The sequence below is a fragment of the Ascaphus truei genome, chromosome 6, assembly GCF_040206685.1.
Source record: "Ascaphus truei isolate aAscTru1 chromosome 6, aAscTru1.hap1, whole genome shotgun sequence".
In the NCBI taxonomy this organism is placed as follows: domain Eukaryota; kingdom Metazoa; phylum Chordata; class Amphibia; order Anura; family Ascaphidae; genus Ascaphus; species Ascaphus truei.
In genome coordinates, this window is record NC_134488.1 from 126,496,526 (window position 1) to 126,513,728 (window position 17,203).

At 45.1% G+C, this 17,203-nt stretch overlaps 1 long non-coding RNA gene across 1 annotated transcript; it reads left to right on the plus strand.

Annotated features, from left to right (window-relative positions):
• The first annotated feature begins 7,323 nt into the window (after positions 1-7,323).
• On the plus strand, positions 7,324-16,181 carry LOC142497861 (uncharacterized). Its single transcript, XR_012802341.1, has 2 exons — positions 7,324-8,331; positions 15,522-16,181. It is a non-coding gene; the product is annotated as an uncharacterized LOC142497861 (long non-coding RNA).
• Positions 16,182-17,203: the final 1,022 nt, after the last annotated feature.

Consider the following 17,203-nt stretch of genomic DNA (forward strand, 5'->3'; position numbering starts at 1 on the left):
GCGGCCCACCTAAACTTAAACCTTGTTTATTTGGCCCGGGTTAGCCTTTGAGTTTGACATGCTTGATCTAAACGTTTAATTCTTATTTTATCACCCATTATTTTAAATTATTTGAATAAAGTGTATGTTTTAAAGTGTTCACCATACCACCTATGTGTTTAGAGTGCCCTTACTAGGTTCTTTCTCTCCGGTCTGTTGTTATATGCACTTACCTAGGGAGCACCGACACATTTACATTTAGACAGTTGCGGGGGTTCCCTCTTTTGTTATTCATTATTTTGTTATTAAGGTAGTTAAAGAACTTTTTAGGGTTGACCTTACTTTCTATTGCAATCCTTTTTTCATTACCCATTTTTGCTAATTTGATTGCTCTTTTGCAATTTTTGTTACATTCCTTATAATTCTGATACGATGTCTCTGTCCCTTCTGACTTCAAGAATCTAAACGCCTTCCTCTTCTTGTCCATTTCCTCCCCTACCTGTTTATTTAGCCACATTGGTTTTGACTTATTTCTTTTATACTTATTACCCAAAGGTATACACTGATACTGTAAGTGTGCTTTTCTAACAATGTGTTAAAGACTGCCCATTTATCTTCTACATTTTTCCCTGCCAAACATCATCCCAGTGTATTACATGTAGATTAGACCTTTATTAAAATCTGCTTTTCTAAAGTTTAAGGTCTTTGTTGAACCCAAGTAATCTGTTTTTTTGATAATTTATTTCAAAAGAGACCATGTTATGATCACTGTTACCCAAATATTCCAGGACTTGAATATTTATTATTACTTCTACATTTTTTTATATTACCAAATCCAGTAGCCCCTCTTCTGGTTGGTTCCTCAATAATTTGGGTCATATAATTGTCTTTAAGCAACCCCAAAAACCTGTTTCCTTTTGTTGTAATGCTAATCTCATTGCCCCAGTCTATGTCTGGATAATTAAAATCACCCATTATGCAAACATGACCCAGTTTTGATGCCTTCTCCATTTGCAAAAGTATTTTAGCTTCCTCAATCTCACCGATATTTGGTGGTTTATAGCATATCCCCACAAACATTTTAGTAATGCATGAAGGTTATAAACGCCCTTCCACACAATGCTTTCCTTTGGGAATGATGTGCGGTGTAATGATCCAAGAGATGAGTGTAATACATCAAAATCTAATAGATGATCTAGCCATGCGTATATGTCTCCTTTATGCAGATTGATGCTACTGTATGGGAAAACAAACAGTGGGACCGTAACAGAAATATCCACCAGTTTTTAACAAAATGATGCATGTGTGTTATTTTCTAAAGAAAAGGCAGTAATACTCAGCATCCCATTGCACATAGACATGTAAAAGTCAGCCTGACAGAAAATCTATTCTTGTGGTTAAAACTTGCACCTTACAGGTTGTACATTTGACCTCACCAGTGCCAGAGATTCCTGACGCCAGTGGTCCAAATGGGATGGTTCTGGAGGGTGTAGGGTACCATTACTTTGCTATTTACAAAACAGGAGTAACACTTATTTTGCTATTTACAAACAGTAGCACCACTACTTAAGCCATTTACACACACCGTTTCCCTTTCTTATACATATTGAATTCATGTTTCCAAAGTAAGATTCATCATTACTTAATTAAACGTGTATTTTTATTTTTTAATTATTTTTAAAATCAGCCACATTATTACGGCTATTTTAATACTATTTGATCCTTGCTCTGGTATTGAATGGGTTAAACAACCCTTGTGCTAAACACCCCCTTTGTTAGAAAGACTTCACCAAAGACCTCATCTTCTGCAAAAGAGAAACATGGAATTGTTCTTTTGACGGAAGATGACCTGGGTTCCTTAGCAACCAGCTCCATACAGGACCAACCATGTTATTATCATCTGGGTACCAGGCGCCTCTCAGACTCACTTAACAGGCTGAGATTTCATGCCACTTGTGATTGCAGTTCCGGCATGTGCTGCTCAGCTATCACCTGTGGGCTTAATTGCAATAGATTGCAGCAGGAATAGCAAAGGATAATCAGCGGTGGCCTTTTGAAGGTGTACTTTCATTAACCCCAGTGCAGACAGAGTTGCGAGCTGCGCATGGAAGAGAATTGAAGAGCATTGCGGCAAAGGGGTAATCAGTCAATTTTTTTTTCTTTTACACTATCCTTTTCTTTTTTTTCCCATCTTGACTATGTGCTTTGTTGGGATATTTTTACTTTCATAAGTTTTCTATTTTGCAGAACAGATAAGATAGCCATGAGTGTGTCCTCATGCAGTGATTACGCCGCAGACAAGAATTCTGGGTAGTGACATGCAAAAGAGCACTGTGTACGCATCTCACTTTACTACCTGGATTCCTATAGCTTTTGCCTGCTGTATTAAACAGATTAAACTGCTAGGTCTGGAGTATGGCAGAATTATTGACATAACAATGCTGCAAATGTTATAAAAAAAACAATAATAATTTGATGCAGTATTTTCCATTAGGAGGAAAGGTAGCATACGGGGAGCGGGGAAAGGAGGAGCCTGCCATACATTGTGCACTAGAGAGAAGAAATGCGTCAGTTGAGTTTAGGACTAGGAGTGCTTGGCGACCGCAGAGGGGCTGTGCCCTATTTATAGTATTTTCAACAACGAATTTCAAATTTGCTGAAGAAGGCTCTTATCTCACCAGAATTCACAGTGTATAATTAGTTGCTAAAGAGACTTGGCAAATATTTACAAATGTTTAAAGTTTTGCACAAGTTTGCAAAACGGGCGAACGTTGGACTTTTGCCAATTACTGGAGTTGATATTCCCAAATATTCGCCCAAGCATTAAGAACGTGTTAAGCAGCAGAAAGTCGCCAGAAGAATCACTGCGCTGTTAGATTTGCCTGAATTTCCCTGTCTTTTTGGGGTTGTCTGGACGTGTCAGGTTTTATCCTTTTTTGGGGCATATAACAACTGAAAATGCTGTGTTTATGAAGTAGAAGTGAAGAAAGATATTACGAATGTGCATCTGTTTACCGAGGTACTTTGCCTCTTGTGTAACAACTTGAGATTTTGGGAGGTGAAGCTCAGTAGAAATGAATCTAAACCTGTTACATATTATTTTAGCTTAAGGTCAAGTTTCTTATCCAAGTCTGAAGTGACATAAACCATCCTAACAATCTATAAGAGGCTTGATTACGAAGCTTCTAACATTTTATGCAGGCGAGCAAAGAGCATTATTTGTACGCATGTATATCTTTAGTTATACAGTGCTATTAATGTTCGTAGCGCTTCACAGCAGTAATATAATATAAATAACAAATAACACAAATAACACATAACGGGAAGAAGACATAAAAGTAACATTTAGGAATAGGAGATCCTTCCCGAAGAGCTTACAATCTAATCTTATTTGTTTTTCTGTAGCAGATCACACAAGCTCACAATAGGTTCCACCTCCTCTAACACACACAAACATGGTGCAATTCTAGAGCAAATAGGCAGGGCTAGATTATCAGTGACATTTTTTTGTTGATATTTCTATTTTGTTGGCCTGGCGTTGCCGCCGTTCGTGTGTTTGGAATGTTTGATAGACAAACCTGCTTGTGTTGGAGCTACTGAGAGTTCCATCTTGTTAGGTTTGAGCTTCAGACAATTCATCTCCATCCATGCTGCCACCTCGTCTAAGCAAGCCATCAATGTAACAACAGCCATCCCTTGGCTGCCCTAGAAAGAAACATAGATGCTGGTGGCCCTTCAGTCCATGGTCTGTATGACATCGCCCAGTGGTCTTACATACACATTTAACAGGAGCGGTGACAGCACTGACCCTTGAAGGACCCCAATGGGGACAGGACCGACCAGTGTCACATGGAACCACATAGCCACCTGCTGTGTCTGGTATCCTCATTGCGATTGGCATTAATTGATGTCCGCTAACCAATGAATCAATTGCTTGGGGTTATTGCTTAGTAGAACAGTTCATTGATCCCATAGCTGATCCTATACCTCTCCAGATATGTCAACTCTACCTAAATGTTGGTGTCTCTGACTTTTAGCATCAGCAATCTCACAGATGTTAGTGTAGTGTTACTCATAAGAATCAGAACTTATGCATTATAATGGCATTATTAGGGCCAGAAGCCCCAAATCTCACTGATTTTGGTTACTGTAGGTTGATATATCTGGTGCGCCCTAATTTAACCCGTCTAAGCGCAAAGCGCATTGGAGTTTCTTGGTAGCCATGTCGAACTTTGGAAATTTCTTCCAGGTTTTCCTGGAGTCCACGTTTTTACACTCTATTGGAATGCTGTGCTGTTGGAAGAGCTCATTTATACTGCGGATGTATCTTCTCACCCAATACTCCTTGGACACAGTGTTGCCTGACTCACAGGAACTAAAAGTCGAACAGATGAACAGCGGCCATGTAAAGACAAGTGTGCAATGGCAAAGTATTATTTTAACATGAATGGATGATCAGCAAACAGATAATACTAGTTCCGAGCCACCAAGCCTCTAAGTTACGAGGTTGTGTGAGGTGCACTTAGTGCTTTCTGCTGAGGCAGTTACTTTGCTATAAGAATGAGAGGAGTGGCTCAGTGAGTAAAGACACTAACTGGCATGGAGTTTGAAGCAGGGGAACCTGGTTCAATTCCCGGTGTCGGCTCCTTGTGACCTTGGGCAAGTCACCTTATCTCCCTATGCCTCAGGCACCAAAAACATAGATTGTAAGTGGGGCAGGGACCTGTGTCTGAAAATGTCTCTGTAAAACGCTATGTAAAACTAGCAGCACTATACAAGAACATGCTATTATTATTATTATATTATGATTAGAATGGGGGAGCAGATGGGCAGGTTGCATACAGCTAGGCTCTGCTTGGCTCTCTCCACAGGGGCTCTTATCAAATCAAATAAGCTGTATTGGCATGACAGAAAAACATTTCAGCATTTGCCAAAGCAATGCACACTCCTCAATTCACTTAACACAAAAAACTTTCCAGTTACCCTTGAGAAACAAACAATCAACATCAATCATTGCCATTTACTGTCCCCAAGTCTGCGGACACCCTCTGCAGATCACAAAGGGCCTATCAATCTTTAGCATTTAGCACACCAGGGTTTTCTGACAAAGAACACTTAACTACAGGAGCTCTACCTGCCCCAGAATTCACACATACGGGAGGGGGAGTTTCCTGGAATGCAGCCCAGAAGGCACTGTAAACAGGGACACACAGCAGGGTAACCATGTATCCTCCTGTTGCAACACATCACACAGAAAGGAGACATTAACGTATATACTGTATATATTGTATATTCTGTTACGGGTGGCTGATGGAGTCAACAGCAGGAGTAACAATTAAACATCTGCAAAACATATGTATACATCGAACGTGTCTAATAACATTTATTTGTATACTGTATGCTTTGTGCTCATCTACATACTGTATCATTTCCCAGAATAGCTTGCTTTAATGGATGCATTGTATGCTAAAAGATAATGGGGAATAGCAGGGTTGCAGACCTGTCTGAGACATGTGAATTTGCTCACAAGTGATATTTTTATATGCTGTATAGTTAGGGTGACCAGATTTTCAAAATGAAAAACCAGGACACATTAAAAAATTATTTATAAGACAAATTACATCACATGACACTCCCTGTTGCCATGACAACGAGACACTGATGTCAGGCGGTGACATGTTGCCATGACAGGTGGCCACTGATTGAGCCACCTGTGCTGAAGCAGGAATATCCTGAAAACCTGGCCTGTCGGTGGCCCTTGATGTATCTCCGCCATGTTTAAATTCTCCCGCATCACGTGACCGGGACATTTAAACAATGCAGAGCGATACCAGCACCTCATACCAGGGCCTGTAACTCGGGAAGCAGGGGGTCCCGCAAGGCTGAAATTGATGCGTTTCAGCTCTGGAGACCCCTTGTTTCAAAATAAAATAAAAGCCCCGCGATTAGAGGCGCGCAGGGAGAGCGACTGATCCAGTCTCACTGCGTATTTCTAAGGCTGAGATTATAGTGGTTTTGGTGACGCCAAAACATATACCTGGGCTCCGTTGTGCTCCGTTACAGATGGTGGGGCCGCGACCAGGCGGAGACGGGGGCGACAGAATCCAGGAGAGACAAATGAATTGTCTCTCTGTGCGACGGCCGCGTGACGTCAGTGTCATGTGAAGCGGTTCAGCCAATAATGGCGAGCCGCTCGCGTGACATCACTGGCCACACCCCCGCCACGCCCCCTGTCGCCTCCCGCCTGCATACAGCGCAGGTTTCGCACGCACCACTCGAGTGACGTCCCGCGCTCGTGCGCACGCCCTGCAGCCTCCCACTATAAGCTCGGCCTTACAGAGTGGTGCAGCCTGGTAGGATTCCCACAGCGCCAGTCCCATTCAGACACCGGGACACCCGATGGGCCATTACCCAGCGCTGCATCTATAAGTATGTAACATTTGAACTGATCTATGAGCACTGGTATACAATCTTTACCCTGCCCCTGTTGACCTTTGTTAAACCTTTCACATGTTCTGAAATATATCGATTTAACATGTTATTTGTACAGTGTAAACCAGGCGTCTCAAACTCAGTCATCGAGGGCCACCAACAGGCCAGGTTTTCTGGGTATCCCTGCTGGGTTGGGAGGGAATTGCTGCTTCAAAACAAACTTCTGTCATGTTTAAATAGCGGCACGTAAAAATAAGGGGAAAAAAACGCATAGCATTGGAGCAGGCTTCAAAATATGCAACTTCTTTAGAAAAGCTAAAATAAGCATTTCAACTTCATCTAATTGGCGTCTACAGGGGAAATGGCAGCGCTCCTAATTCCAGGCCCCAGTCTTTGATTTTGGCGTCCGATATCTCCGGATTGCAACATGATAAAAAATAAAATATCACCTTAAAAAAGGTAACAAGGAACTCTGATACACGGCTACCTGCACAACACTGTGTCCCACGTGTCCCATCACGTGGCTTTAGGCTTCTTGCCAGGATTTCATGTGTCAATTACTCTCTTATTTATTACCTGCATCCTTTATCTACCATCATATCTGTCACATTTCAATGCCCCCTTCTTCCAATCTGATGCATGCAGACTTGTGCTTGAATCTCTACAGTTGACCCCATCTGTGCCATTAACATGTTTCCCTCTATACTCGTTGGCCCTTTTTTGTTCAATATGCTGTAGTCGCTTCCCCCACGCCAGAGAAGATTTTAGCCCTGTTTATATGGATGGGGCTGAGTTCTTCTCCGGATCGGGGCAGCAGCTTCCCAGCATGGTGAGTAATAGCTGCCAAGCCCCAACTGAATAGAATGTTTACCTGTTTCTTTTGAAAATGTTGAGTATTCCATGATAGCCAACCAGACATTTACTGTGTATCCCTGGCTCTACCAGACATTAATACTGCTGGCTCTACCAGACATTAATACTACTGGCTTTACCAGACATTAATACGACTGGCTCTACCAGACATTTTTACTACTGGCTTTACCAGACATTAATACTAGTGGCTCTACCAGACATTAATACTAGTGGCTTTACCAGACATTAATACTAGTGGCTTTACCAGACATTAATACTAGTGGCTTTACCAGACATTAATACTACTGGCTTTACCAGACATTAATACTAGTGGCTTTACCAGACATTAATACTACTGGCTTTACCAGACATTAATACTACTCGCTTTACCAGATATTAATACTACTGGCTTTACCAGACATTAATACTACTGGCTTTACCAGACATTAATACTACTGGCTTTAACAGACATTTACTGTATATTCCTGGCTTTACCAGACACACAGATAAATAAGTACACATGCTAGACACAGGAATTCAGGAACCAAGGTGAATTGACTGAAATAAATATTTCCACCTACAGCAGGTGCCAGTTATATAAAAAAACGCAGACTTCGTCTGAAAGAGGCAGACAGCATCATTTCTACACATACATCAGTGTGACTGCATTACTCAGAGAGACAGCAATCCGGGGCAAGAGACAGCAATCCGGGGCAAGAGACAGCAATCCGGGGCAAGAGACAGCAATCCGGGGCAAGAGACAGCAATCCGGGGCAAGAGACAGACTGACAGCATCAATCTGAGAGAATGAGTGCAGGTTCAGCCCCAAACAAAAGTGCTCTGTATATCTCTGATCCTCCCCCACCATACACCTACAGCCCCGCCGCTCCCCTACAGGAGTTACCCGGTTACACCGGGTATGTTTCACGTCCCAATGTGGTGCTCCTACAGCAATCCGTGCTGACAACTACCACTACGCCGCCGAGAGATTATTTGATGTTGTCGATCTTCACGCTCCTCTGCTGCTTTGTGCCGTTTGGCGTTGCTGCCCTCATCTTCTCCATCAAGGTAATGCGGCGCGGTTAGCGTGCAATGCTGCGCAGTTTATGGCGCCTGTGTAGGACAGCATCATAGTAATAGGGGGAGGGCGGTGGGTGAGGATCGGGTGTTGGGAGGAATTGGGTGTGCAATGTGGGGGAAGCGGGTGTGGGGGATTAAGGGTTTGGTTGTAGATGTGCACAAAATGATAGGATTTAGGTGCAATAAGGCGCACTGCACGACCGTGTTAGGAGTGTGAGCTGGGGGAGAGGTGCAAGGTGAAGGACAGGTGCCAGGTGAAGGAGAGGTGCGAGGTGAAGGACAGGTGCCAGGTGAAGGACAGGTGCCAGGTGAAGGACAGGTGCCAGGTGAAAGACAGGTGCCAGGTGAAGGACAGGTGCCAGGTGAAGGACTGGTGCCAGGTGAAGGACAGGTGCGAGGTGAAGGACAGGTGCGAGGTGAAGGACAGGTGCGAGGTGAATGACAGGTGCCAGGTGAAGGACAGGTGCCAGGTGAAGGACAGGTGCCAGGTAAAGGACAGGTACCAGGTGAATGACAGGTGCAAGGTGAAGGACAGGTGCCAGGTGAATGACAGGTGCCAGGTGAATGACAGGTGCCAGGTGAATGACAGGTGCCAGGTGAATGACAGGTGCCAGGTGAAGGACAGGTGCCAGGTAAAGAACAGGTACCAGGTGAATGACAGGTGCCAGGTGAATGGCAGGTGCCAGGTGAATGACAGGTGCCAGGTGAAGGACAGGTGTGAGGTGAAGGACAGGTGTGAGGTGAAGGACAGGTGTGAGGTGAATGACAGGTGCAATGTGAGGGACTGGTGCGAGGTGAAGGACTGGTGCCAGGTGAAGGACTGGTGCCAGGTGAAGGACAGGTGCCAGGTGAAGGACAGGTGCCAGGTGAAGGTCAGGTGCCAGGTGAAGGACAGGTGCCAGGTGAAGGACAGGTGCCAGGTGAAGGACTGGTGCCAGGTGAAGGACAGGTGCCAGGTGAAGGACAGGTGCCAGGTGAAGGACTGGTGCCAGGTGAAGGACTGGTGCCAGGTGAAGGACAGGTGCCAGGTGAAGGACAGTTGCCAGGTGAAGGACAGGTGCCAGGTGAAGGACAGGTGCCAGGTGAAGGACTGGTGCCAGGTGAAGGACAGGTGCCAGGTGAAGGACAGGTGCCAGGTGAAGGACAGGTGCCAGGTGAAGGACTGGTGCCAGGTGAAGGACTGGTGCCAGGTGAAGGACAGGTGCCAGGTGAAGGACAGGTGCCAGGTGAAGGACAGGTGCCAGGTGAAGGACAGGTGCTAGGTGAAGGCCAGGTGCCAGGTGAAGGACAGGTGCAAGGTGAAGGACAGGAATAAAGTTTGATGAACCAATAGAGACAGATTGGGAAAAACAGATGGAAATTCAGTGAAGCCAATTTATTTCATCAGCACAGGACCAATACCCAAGCATACCGCACATACACCTGCACATAAAACTCATACACATGCACATATACAGTAGTACCTGCAAATAAAACACATACATCCAAGCATATCGCACATATACAGTATCTGCAGATAGAGCACATACACTCAAGCACACCGCACATATACACACTCAGAGCACATTCACCCACACACAGAGAACATATACTCGCACATATACACACACAGAGCACGTACACCCGCACATATACACACACAGAGCACATACACCCGCACATATACACTCACACAGCACATACACCCGCACATATAGACACACAGCACACACACCCGCACAGCACATATGCCGCATATATACACACACTAAGCACATATGCCCGCACATATACAGTAACTGAAGATATAACGCATACACCCAAGCATACTGCACATACACCCGCACATATATAGTACCTACAGGTAGAGCACAGACACATACATACATACATACTGTATTCAGTACCTGTAGATAGAGCACAGACACACATATTATACCTGCATATATACTGTAGCACCTACACATACACAGTAGCGGTGGATAAAGCGCATACACCCACACACATACAGCATATACCCACAGATAGACCACATACCCCCACACATACGGCATATACCCACAGATAGACCACATACCCCCACACATACGGCATATACCCACAGATAGACCACATACACTCACACACACACGGCATACCCACAGATAGACCACGTACACCCACACACATACGGCATATACCCACAGATAGACCACGTACACCCACACATATACGGCATATACCCACAGATTGACCACGTACACCCACACATATACGGCATATACCCACAGATTGACCACGTACACCCACACACATACGGCATATACCCACAGATAGACCACCTACACCCACACACATACGGCATATACCCACAGATAGACCACGTACACCCACACACATACGGCATATACCCACAGATAGACCACGTACACCCACACATATACGGCATATACCCACAGATTGACCACGTACACCCACACATATACGGCATATACCCACAGATTGACCACGTACACCCACACACATATGGCATATACCCACAGATAGACCACATACCCCCACACATACGGCATATACCCACAGATAGACCACATACACTCACACACACACGACATACCCACAGATAGACCACGTACACCCACACATATACGGCATATACCCACAGATTGACCACGTACACCCACACATATACTGTATGGCATATACCCACAGATTGACCACTTACACCCACACACATACGGCATATACCCACAGATAGACCACGTACACCCACACACATACGGCATATACCCACAGATAGACCACGTACACCCACACATATACGGCATATACCCACAGATAGACCACGTACACAGACACATATACGGCATATACCCACAGATTGACCACGTACACCCACACATATACGGCATATACCCACAGATTGACCACGTACACCCACACACATCTGGCATATACCCACAGATAGACCACGTACACCCACACACATATGGCATATACCCACAGATAGACCACGTACACCCACACACATACGGCATATACCCACAGATAGACCACGTACACCCACACATATACGGCATATACCCACAGATTGACCACGTACACCCACACACATATGGCGTATACCCACAGATTGACCAAGTACACCCACACACATACGGCATATGCCCACAGATAGACCACGTACACCCACACATATACGGCATATACCCACAGATAGACCATGTACACCCACACATATACGGCATATACCCACAGATAGACCACGTACACCCACACATATACGGCATATTCTCACAGAGAGACCACGTACACCCACACATATACGGCATATACCCACAGATAGACCACATACACCGACACACATATGGCATATACCCACAGATAGACCACGTCCACTCACACAGCATTTACCCACAGATAGACCACATACACCCACACACACATACGGCATATACCCACAGATAGACCACGTACACCCACACACATACGGCATATACCCACAGATAGACCACGTACACCCACACATATACGGCATATACCAACAGATAGACCACATGCACCCACACACATACGGCATATACCCACAGATAGACCACGTACACCCACACATATACGGCATATACCCACAGATAGACCACGTACACCCACACATATACGGCATATACCCACAGATAGACCACGAACACCCACACATATATGGCATATACCTACAGATAGACCACATACCCCCACACATACAGCATATACCCACAGATAGACCACATACCCCCACACATACGGCATATACCCACAGATAGACCACATACCCCCACACATACGGCATATACCCACAGATAGACCACATACACTCACACACACACGGCATACCCACAGATAGACCACGTACACCCACACACATACGGCATATACCCACAGATAGACCACGTACACCCACACATATACGGCATATACCCACAGATTGACCACGTACACCCACACACATACGGCATATACCCACAGATTGACCACGTACACCCACACACATACGGCATATACCCACAGATAGACCACCTACACCCACACACATACGGCATATACCCACAGATAGACCACGTACACCCACACACATACGGCATATACCCACAGATAGACCACGTACACCCACACATATACGGCATATACCCACAGATTGACCACGTACACCCACACATATACGGCATATACCCACAGATTGACCACGTACACCCACACCCATATGGCATATACCCACAGATATACCACATACCCCCACACATACGGCATATACCCACAGATAGACCACATACACTCACACACACACGGCATACCCACAGAAAGACCACGTACACCCACACACATACGGCATATACCCACAGATAGACCACGTACACCCACACATATACGGCATATACCGACAGATTGACCACGTACACCCACACATATACTGTACGGCATATACCCACAGATTGACCACTTACACCCACACACATACGGCATATACCCACAGATAGACCACGTACACCCACACACATACGGCATATACCCACAGATAGACCACGTACACCCACACATATACGGCATATACCCACAGATAGACCACGTACACCCACACATATACGGCATATACCCACAGATTGACCACGTACACCCACACATATACGGCATATACCCACAGATTGACCACGTACACCCACACACATCTGGCATATACCCACAGATAGACCACGTACACCCACACATATGGCATATACCCACAGATAGACCACGTACACCCACACACATACGGCATATACCCACAGATAGACCACGTACACCCACACATATACGGCATATACCCACAGATTGACCACGTACACCCACACACATATGGCGTATACCCACAGATTGACCAAGTACACCCACACACATACGGCATATGCCCACAGATAGACCACGTACACCCACACATATACGGCATATACCCACAGATAGACCACATACACCCACACATATACGGCATATACCCACAGATAGACCATGTACACCCACACATATACGGCATATACCCACAGATGGACCACGTACACCCACACATATACGGCATATTCTCACAGAGAGACCACGTACACCCACACATACAGTATACGGCATATACCCACAGATAGACCACATACACCGACACACATATGGCATATACCCACAGATAGACCACGTCCACTCACACAGCATTTACCCACAGATAGACCACATACACCAACACACACATACGGCATATACCCACAGATAGACCACGTACACCCACACACATACGGCATATACCCACAGATAGACCACGTACACCCACACATATACGGCATATACCAACAGATAGACCACATGCACCCACACACATACGGCATATACCCACAGATAGACCACGTACACCCACACATATACGGCATATACCCACAGATAGACCACGTACACCCACACATATACGGCATATACCCACAGATAGACCACGAACACCCACACATATACGGCATATACCTACAGATAGACCACGTACACCCACACATATACGGCATATACCAACAGATAAACCACGTACACCCACACATATATGGCATATTCTCACAGATAGACCACGTACATCCACATATATGGCATATTCTCACAGATAGACCACGTACACCACACATATACGGCATATACCCACAGATAGACCACATACACCCACACACATATGGCATATACCCACAGATAGACCACGTACACCCACACACATATGGCATATACCGACAGATAGACCACGTACACCCACACATATACGGCATATACCCACAGATAGACCACATGCACCCACACACATACGGCATATACCGACAGACCACGTACACCCACACATATACGGCATATTCTCACAGATAGACCACGTACACCCACACATATGGCATATACCCACAGATAGACCACATACACCCACAGCATAGCTGAGCTAACAGCCCCCACTGACACCCCGTAGACCCTGGACACTGACTGACCTACCACGGAATGACATTTGCTGAAATTAACATGGCTGTAACAGTGCGCACCCTGCACCTGTTCTGTGACGCGGCCCTCTGCGTATTGCGGTGAGTTTTAGATTAGACAGCTAGGAAAACGCCACACAACAGACTGCAAAAAAAAGGCTCAAAAAGAAGCATCCAAGATATCTGCTCTCAAATAAGATAATCTTTACCAGGGGAGCGCAACTCCAGCCTCAAGGGCCCCCAACAGGTCAGCTGTTCAGGATATCCCTGCTTCAGCACAGGTAGTTCAATTTGTCCCTGCTACATCACAGGTGGCTCAATTTGTCCCTGCGTCAGCATAGGTGGCTCAATCAGTGGCTCGGTCTTCAACTGAACCACTGAATGAGCCACCTGTGCTGAAGCAGGGATATCCTTCAAACCTGACCTTAAGGACTGGAGTTGCCCACCCCTGTTCTATAATCACACATTGACCCTTTCATACATAAAACATGGGGCTTCATTCACATCTGTCTATAATATTGTTTCTCAAACCATCCCGGGGGACGAGCAGACACAACGCATTGTGGGAATAACCAGGGCATTTCTACGCAGTTGAATATATTTAGTTTATAAATACGAATCAGATCTTTATTGATAAAGCAAAAAACTCCATCTAACTTTCAGAGGGGAAATGTGTGTTCTGCTGGTCCGGTAACAGAGATGTGCACAGCTGTCACCTGAGGTCCCAAACCTGAGCAGCAGGCCGCGGTTATTTGCAGACGGCGTCCCGCCTCACTCCGAGGTCACCACACATTGAGTTAATGTGTTTAACACGCTGGCATTCATTCAGGGCTTCAGATAGGGCTTTTGAGGGAGAGGAAGTGTGAGAGGATGCTACTAGAGTGCCCAGTGACCTGAACACAGGTGAGGTAACCTGGGATATATGCTAATTTCGATATGCAAAATATATTCCTGTTGAAATTAGAATATTTTCAAGGTATCGCAGGTGTGTTCAGGTTTGTGCACAGGTATCTCTCCCCATGTTGTATAAAGGAGTGTTTGGGAAGGTATATAAGTCACTGTGTACTGTACTAAAATATATCTCCCTCTCTCCTCTGCAACAAAAGCACTATTGTGGGGTATGGCTGAGAGTTACATCAATAAACAAACTCAAACAGGTTGGAGAATCACTTGCGAGTTGTGATTGTGAGTCATTGATGAAACGTCTCTCTTCTTTCCCCTGCCTCTCAGACACGCGACTCTGTGCATCTCGGGGATGTGATCTCAGCAAAGAAAAATTCCCAGTGGGCCTGGATCCTGAATTCTGCTGCCATGCTCACAGGCCTCATGATCCTCATCTGTGTGTTTGCGTACAAGTACCATGGGAGATACTATGTCTCCCACAATTTGGATCATACAGGAACCAATTAACCTACAAGAGAATTCCAGCCATCCCACGTTAACCTCACCACACCTGTGCTCTATAACATGTGAACGAGGGGGTGCGAGGGCTTGCCATGCCTTGTACGGTTTAAAATGGGAATATTATTGAAACGCTAGAAAATGTTTGTTTAATATTTTACTGTATTAGAGATTTTTTTTGTGCTCCGTGATTATACCTCGCTCCTTTTTTTCCCTGTCTGTCAGGGAATCCCAAAATAGAGATCCAAACGTTAGCCGGGAATGTTGTGCTCCCTCTAAGTAAAGGGATCTGGGTGCTGCTTCGGCTCTATTGTATGTGATCATCATTACAGCAAAAACCAACAAACCCTGGGGAATCCCCAGAGAAAAGGAGATCCGAGGACAGCGAGCACCAAGTGTTAATATGACATTGATATCAAATGAATGTGTCTGGGAATACATGTTACAATGTATTAAAATGTATCCTGATTTGTCTTAGGGTTTAAACCATGCGGGTTAATGTCGTTTCTTTGAACCCTCTCTGAGCTAAGTTGTTGTTAGTTCCTCTTTCAGGGACATAGGGTGCCTGAAAAATGCTATGTACAGCACTGTGTAAAGCGCACTGTCAGCAGGATATCAGAAAACAATGTAACTGCGATTTGATTCTAAACTACAGGAGCTCTACCTGCCCCAGAATTCACACATACGGGAGGGGGAGTTTCCTGGAATGCAGCCCAGAAGGCACTGTAAATAGGGACACACAGCAGGGTAACCATGTATCCTCCTGCTGCAACACATCACACAGAAAGGAGACATTAACGTATATATATATTGTATATTCTGTTACGGGTGGCAGATGGAGTCAACAGCAGGAGTAACAATTAAACATCTGCAAAACATATGTATACATCGAACGTGTCTAATAACATTTATTTGTATACTGTATGCTTTGTGCTCATCTACATACTATATAATTTCCCAGAATAGCTTGCTTTAATGGATGCATTGTATGCTAAAAGATAATGGGGAATAGCAGGGTTGCAGACCTGTCTGAGACATGTGAATTTGCTCACAAGTGATATTTTTATATGCTGTACAGTTAGGGTGACCAGATTTTCAAAATGAAAAACCAGGACACATTAAAAAATTATTTATAAAACAAATTACATCACATGACACTCCCCGTTTCAATGACAACGAGACACTGACGTCAGACGGTGACATGTTGCCATGACAATGTGGCATCATGTGATGCCTCAGCGCCATAATGCGTCCCGTTGTCATGTCAACTTGATGCCGTGTGATGTTACGGAGCGGCTCGTTGTTATGGCAATGTGCATTACGTGACGTCGCGCAACCGTGTTAACGGAATTTGGAGGGGAGGATACAGCCAAAAGCAAGATAAATATATAATAAATAGATCTAAAAAAATGTTATCTCCACACAGAGCCACTGACCCTCACAACCACTGACCCACAGAGTCACTGACCTACACACAGAGAGCCACTGACCCACACACCCACACACTGAGC